Here is an 8,041-nt window from a genome sequence, read left to right on the forward strand (position 1 = left end):
TTTGATGTAATAACTATTGAACAATTTTGAATAGACTAAAAAATTTTAATAAATTAATTATAATAAACATGATTTAGTCTCTCAAGATGTTTTTATATGACTTTAGACTACATATGAATTTATAAATTAAATAAGTTAGTTTATAAAAAAATGATAAATGTATAAAACAAAGTGAAATGAGATCTATATTTGAAATTAAGGATGTATTTGGAATCACATTTGGAGCCCCAGGCTGACTTCTCTATCAACAAAAGGAGCTTTTTTGATTTAAGATTGTTTGAATTATATTTTTACAACCTGACTTATTTGTGCAAATGAGCTTTTAGGGAGAAGCTTCTTTTTATTATTTTTAACCGATAAGTCTAAGAAAAGCTTTTAGAGCATATTCATCTTGCTCTATATGCTCTTTTTTTTGGCTGGGAAGTCAAAAAATGAGAAAAGAGGTGCAGCATTTGTCACTATTATATATATTTATCCATTACATATATGTAATTAAGTTATTTTAGTATTTTTTGATTTCTTCCTAACAATAAATTAAATTTCTTTATTTTTAATACTTCTTTTAAAATGGTCACATTATATATATAATATTAGATATGTATTACTTAATAAATTTTGGTCCTTTTAAGTCATTTTACACCTACACTTGCTTTTCCATTAATTATTCAACAAGTTTCAACTTCTCAAGCTTTTCAAAACTGATTTTTTTACAAAATACAATCTAAACGCAATCACATTTATATATCTCTGACTTTTACCTAATCTGACTTCTGTAAAAATCAGATTGAAAAAAAATTACTTCTACTATCCTAACCCAAACAAAACACCTAAATCCAATCATATATAACTCCTTAGAGCTGGGAGGAAGTACTAACTATATAAGAACAAGAAAAAGCATATTGTTAACAAATCCATGAAAGTTGGGAGCTGTCCTTACTAAAAAAGTCGTGCCATAATTACATGTTCTGAAATCTTTTATCAATTTTTAAAATCGGGCATCATATCTTAAAGTTTTGATTTTTAAATATCTACTTACACTTCATCCCACTCTCATCTATTGTTAATTTGTTACTATCCAAGTAACATGCATACTTATTATATGTGTGTGTATATCTATATACAAGCATCATGGCATTATATACATATATTTATATAGTCAATTTTTAACATCCATTTTACTCTCTGGTTTTAAATATAAGACTCACTTTTAATATAAATTATGCTGAAAAGTGAATTTTATACTTAGAATCAGAGGAGTATATGATAACGGCTTAATTGTGGCTTTCAATAAGCTCTATACCTTGTTTTCACTTGTGTTTTATTGATATTTTTGTTGGCATTTGAGAGAGAGCAGAAAATAAAGCTTGCTCGAGATATAAATTAAGGACTTTAGATTAAGAATAGAGTGATGATTTCATAAGAGGAGAGTGACAATTTTCAATTCCTTCAACACACTAATCAATTGATAGAAAGCTGTTTTTTTTTTTTTTTTAACATCTTGTTTGAAATATGTTATTGGCAATGTAAAAATTTAAAGTAAGACATATGTTTGAAAACAGAAAACTTTTGTTGTCATTTTTCACTCAATAGAAAGAATTCACACAATGACATGGATAAGTCGTTGGAAATGCAAAGGGATGTCTATGTATTCTACTTCAAAATTAAACCTATGCTATGTTGCTCTTTGCAAAATGGGGTGAAATGAAGAGTTTTTTTTTTTTTTTTGGAAGAGTAAACATTAAATGTGTTTTTCCGTTCTTATTTTACTCATTAAGTCCCAAAGTCACAATCGATTGACTTTTTTTCCCTCCCCAACATTACCGTAGAGTAAATAACATACCAAAACCTTATAAAACCTCTAATTACAAGTAACGATCGTGAATTATAGTAAATTTAAGAAAAACTAATGCTCCACCCTCCAGAGTGAAAACCAATAGTGGGCCGATTTGTTTTGGTGAGTCAAAGATAACCTGGACATTTTCAGAGATCCAACCTGAAAAAAAAATATTTAAAAAAGTTATTTACCATCATGAACCAGGTCCCTTTTCAAAATTTATTAGAATTCGGTTCCTGTAAGTGTAATTAAAGATTTTAGAAAGCCTTTCAATGTCATTTTCCCCGTGTGTGGGTGTGTGTTGCAAAATGACAAGACGATTAGTAGGGTTAGATATAAATATAAATAAAGTATGGAAGTGACAAAAATATCTAGAGCAGAGTCTGTGTCCTTATCCACCTATACAAAATGGTGGGCCTCCTCAGTTGCCTTTAAGACCTTATTATTGGTTCTCCAGTCCATGCCCAAAATGCTGCTTTCACATTGTTTTGCCCGTCCACTCGTTTCATATTCATCAACCAACAAGTGTTGGTCCAATAGAAAGAGCTTTAGACAATTCAAACATCATATTTTAAGTTTAATTTTTTGGAGCAGTGTGTTTGGGAAAAAAATTATCAGGAGGGGTCTGCGTTATGATATCTAAAAATATTTCAAGAGATTAGTCTCTTGTTATTCTTGTGAGAGGATACTTGTCAAATCAAAAAAAAAAATCCCATATTTAGATTAAAACCCATTTCGAATGACTTATAACATATTTTCATTCCCAGTCATTATGCTTACTGGACAAGAATTGGTTGTCCATCACTCACATATGCGAATTGAAATCAAAGAATTGAATGAATAGATTTATGAAATATGAAGTTAGTACTTTTCTAGTTTTATTTATAAGGCAGAAAGATAATGTTTTTCTTTATCCTATTTATAAGTCATTTCATTAAATTTTTAATATGAATACACTATTTTGCCTCTATAGTGTATATTTTATTTTTTAAAAAGTGAATATATTAAATATGTGTAAAGTTAAAAAGTTATTATATTTTAACGAAGAGTTAATGCAATTTAAAGTTTTTCTTGATTTGTATAAAATATATTGAAAGTGTCTTATAAATAAGATTAGACGAATATATGATAAGAGTTTTGTTTCAACTTACGTGGAGCTATTTATATATTTATAAGTGTTTAATGAAATTGTGTATTGGAAAATAAAAAGTGATGCCAAACAAGCATATAGTTATGCAGCTGCTTCGATCATCCTTATTTATTTCTATTTGAAACATGTAACCAGCGAAATTTGGATATAGTTAGGAGACTGGTTCCCAGGATGTAAATTATTTTTCAAGAAGTTTTGTCATAGACCTAAACTATTACTAAATTAATACTCCCTCGGTCATAGATGTATCAACGAGTGAGATAGCAGGTTTTAGTCCTAAGTATGATACTTTGGTCCATCCCATCTCTCATAGTTATTATTTTCTTCAATTTAATTTATTTAATTTATAAACTGATATATAATTGTCACATTTATTATAATTATATAATTTATTTAAGGAAAAATGACAAAAACATACCTCTTCAATTTTAAAAGACAAATAGGTCATGCTAACTATTATTGTAGGACATGTCAAAATCATCCATTTATCATTTTCAAATTTAGGAGATTTTTTTTTGTCATTTTCTTTTTATCCAAACTTAATTCTCATTTGTGCCGTTTTCATATCACATAGAGGTAAATCCGGCGGAGGAATATGCTGCGTTAAACATCTAGGTAGCATGCGCATGATTGAGTTGGAAGGGGAAAGTCCCATCATTCTTGCAAGTAATGTTCAACCGATTTGATGGCCTAGTTATAACCCAGTTGGTTCAGGCAAGGCTTTTTTTATGTAGCTTTTTTCGCAGTGGGCAAATATATTTTGTTATCGTTATAATTAAATTATTATTATATTTTCTCATATTTTGTTATTAATGATTATTAATATTATGAAATTTTATTATTTTTAATTAAATTAAATTATTTTGATATGACTGGTTTGATCCTGAATTGATCCTTTCTAACCAACTGACTATTGAACCACTATCTCAATCGGTTTAATGTCTAGTTCGGTTTTTTATTCTTTGGTCTCAACTCCACTTTAGTTTCTAAAAAAACTTTTTCATGCTTCTCCCTGTTGCACTTACAATGCGTGTTGTGTCAAAAAAGAAGTCCCACGGCAAAAAATCACAATATTTATCATGTCGGTGTGTGCCAGTAAAAATCACATATCATTGGTTTTTATGAGAGTTAAAATAACTGTTGCCTATAAATAGATAGTTCTTGGTGCTAGTGTAAATACATCATGCTCGAGTCTTCTAACTCGTTCTTCCCTCTGGTCCGCTCTTCTACTCAGTTCCTTGTTTTTCTTCTCATTGTTCTTCATGGAGTGTCCAACTTCTTGAGGGATGTTAGAGACTTAGAGGTGATGACGACCCTTTGGTAAGACTGGACCGATTGGGTGAAACAGTGTTATTAGGTATGATCAGCTTTAAGTCTACTTGCAATAATCTTTTTTTTGGATAGACACAGATATCTTCACATTAGAAGCAATCATGTTTGAAACACTGTCAGGCATTTCTCCTAGTAAGGATTCAAATATTAGTTCATCACGTTATGGGGAACTAACTCCTTTAACTGGATTTAATTCCTGTTAGTTTATTAGCAACAATGTTGGTTCAACTTTAATGAGTGTTTTATTTAGGGCTTCTTGTGAAAAATTACAAGGCAAGTCACTGGGTTTTATTTAGGGCTTCTTGTGAAAAATTACAGTGGTTTAGGTGGGAGACTAGTCAAGGCACTGGCTTCCCTCTTCCATGGCCTAATAAGGCCCATTTGGGCCTGGTTAGGGTTACAAAGATTGGCCTCTTTCCCATGGTGACAGAGTCAGCGACAGCCTAATAAATAGCCTCGGACCAACCAACAAGGTCAGGGAAGCCATGAACAAGCTCCCAACTCCTCTGATAAGAAATTAAAGCCACCCACCTCACCGCAACAAATCCTCCGCTTTCCCCGTAACTAGGCCATCCGTCACCCTGCTCAATAAATTCTTGCGAGTTTCACAAGTGTGATGTAATCAACTAATCTTATTTATAAAACAATTTTAATATATTTTATATAGATTAATAAAAATATTAAATTATATTAACTTTTTATTAAAATATAATAATTTTGCAACTTTATTCCTATTTAATATATACAAATTGCAACAAAAAAAAAGTATCTACACTAAAATAAATAAATGATAAAATATTACATTCATGTTAAAAATTTAATGAAATGAGTTATAAATAAGATCAAGAAAAACTTTCTCTCTCTACTTTATAAATAGGACCAAAAAGTACTTTATATATCAATGAGCTTTTGCTCGTAATAAATGTGTTTTGGGATTCAACTTCCTCTCTGAGCATAAATACTTTATTTCAGTGAGCTTTTGCTCCTAATAAACCATAATTTTTTCTAACCAATTTCTTATGTTATGGATTGGAAAGAGCATAAGTCATTAGTCATACATTCTCGCATGTACATAAATGCATAAATATGAATTACTTGTATCATATTTAATTCTTGTTTTTTAATTTTAATCTTATTTAATTCTCATAGGAAAGAGTAAAAAAAGGGAGAGATATGAGAATGATTGATAAATGTAGAGAGAGAGAGAGAAACTTTAATAAGAGTGAAATTATTTTTTTTTTATCAATTTAATACATTCCTGGATATGTGAGAATGTGTTACCTCCAATCTTTAACATACAAAAACTAGATAATTAGTCATACAATAATAAAAAACTCGTTAAGTTGGCTAGTTGTAACAAATACTTATTGATTTTTCTAGACTACTTTCCTTAGTTATGTACATTTAAACTATCCATTGATAAAAAATTCAATATTTAAAAAAATATATAAATATGAGAGGATGTTTTATTTGTATATTAAGAACCAAGTAGTGTAAGGGCATTGGATGGATACAGAACCACTTGAAAGTGAGGGACTGAATAGAAAAATTGCACTTCTACATCAACACATTTTAAGAAAGAGTTCAATTATCGAATCTCAAGCACTCCCACGAACACACTTTCTGCTCCAGGAGTGGATGTTCTATTTTTTTAAAAACAAAAGACCGGATGTTTTGTTTTAAACACAGTTTTTCCGATGAGTAAATTGTCTCCAACTTCTTTAGTTAATGGCAGGGATTTTTATCTGTTAAATTAGTGAGTGGAGGTTTGTGTTTCTTTTTTTTTATTTTTTTTATTTTTTATGTATGAAGAACCAGACCTAGTTTAACACTATCAGTGGGAATTACAGCGTCTGCTAAATCTGAAAGAAAATATAGTTATGAAATTTCATTTTTAAGTAATATATTACGCACAAGATTCACAGATTCTTGACAATTTTTTTTGTTGGCTTTTGGTTTCTTCTAACTTATATTTTTATTTTCAAAATCTGAACCCTCAATATAAATCAAATTCCTTCCACATGATTCAGCCACAGTTGGTTATCATGTAAGTTTGCATTTATTAAACACATTATCTCTCTCTATGATTTTTTTTTTTTTAAGGCTTGCAAGATCATCATTACGAAGTGGGTTTATAGTTTCCTTTATATTGTCTTCCCATTGAAGTTTTAATGTTGACAAATGATCAAGTACTTTACTTTATGAGAGGGACTGCCTATTAAGTTGTGTCTGTAGGAGCACAGTAATTCAACGGAGGCGGCTGATAATTACTTGTCCCTGAGGCCCACGTCCACGTGGAGAAGGGGATCAGGATGTCACGTGAAGACTTAATGCATCAAGATTAAAATTATTTGTAAATATGTTTTATGTAAACTGAAACAAAATTTTTATTATATACTTACTTCGTATTTTATAAATTATGATTAAAAAGTTACTTATAAACTATTTTAAATAGGTAGTTGTGACAAACAAATATTACTGTTTTGAGAAAGCTGTAGATATAGAAGCAACAATTATATCTTTTTGTGTTGTTACTGATACAAATAAACATGCTAAAGATGATCTGGTGAAGGGTTAAAAAATGACCAACTATACTACAAATTAGATTAAGGATTGAAGCTAATAAATTAATTTAAATACACTAATTTTTTACACATTGATTTCATTACTTAAAACTGCTCTATAATCGATCAATAACCATACTATTAATAAGAATTGGGCTCAGAGAAAAATGTTAGTTTTTCAAAACCCAATGAATTAAAATTTGAAACCTCAATTAGAGAGGTGCAACAGCACGGGATTAGGAGTATACATATGCCTGAAAAAAACTTACCTAAAAAGTAATAACAAATATTTCTCAAAACAAAAGCCATGTTTATGTATATACTCTCAAAATATGATAAAAATAAAAAATAAAGAATTATATTTATACAGTCACCTCTATATTCTCAGGATATGATAAATATAAAAAATAATGAATTATTGAGCTACAGGGCCTCCATTTATATATTATTTTATTTATAAAATGAACATAAATAATGTACTCAAAATACACACAAATTAAAATGTAATTTAAAGTTAGTGGCAGGAATAGAAAATAGTATCTGGTCAAAAAAAAAAGGAATAGAAAATAGTAGAACCTAAACTGGGTGAACTGCCCCTAGACCCTAGTTAGGCTGTGCTGTACCATGGCCACAGCACTAACGGTTTATCTTTAAATAAATAAATAAAAAGTCATCGATGTCAACACCCTTTCGATTTATTGCCTGTACTTCTGGTTTTTCAACATCCGATATTTAAAAAAAAAAAACAAAACATTTTCTATATGATTTTAGCCTTTTTTTGGGGTTAAAAATGGGGCCCATGTTTGAGAAAAGAGTCAAACTAAATGGAGAAAGTCAAAGAATTTATAAATTAATGCGCACTGGATGAATTTGGAGCCGCCGCTTGCTACGTGGATCAACACATTGACGTCGAAATGTGGTTAGTGAATAAATGTCATAATAATAATAATAATAATATAATTCGAACTTTAGACCCTTCGTGAAAGAAAGAGTTCAATTGTTGTATTGTTGGATCCCATTCCATGCAACAATTCCCTAGCGCACACTTTTGGCCTGTGATTGAACAGTATCTTTGAATCACTTTGAATTTAAGATTATCTTTATACTAGGGTGTGTTTGGATGAAACCAAACCGTGGTTTGGAAAAATGATTCTGGAAAAT

The sequence above is a fragment of the Neltuma alba genome, unplaced genomic scaffold, assembly GCF_004799145.2.
Source record: "Neltuma alba isolate B1F8T4 unplaced genomic scaffold, ASM479914v2 tig00003090_pilon, whole genome shotgun sequence".
NCBI classification, from domain to species: Eukaryota; Viridiplantae; Streptophyta; class Magnoliopsida; order Fabales; family Fabaceae; genus Neltuma; species Neltuma alba.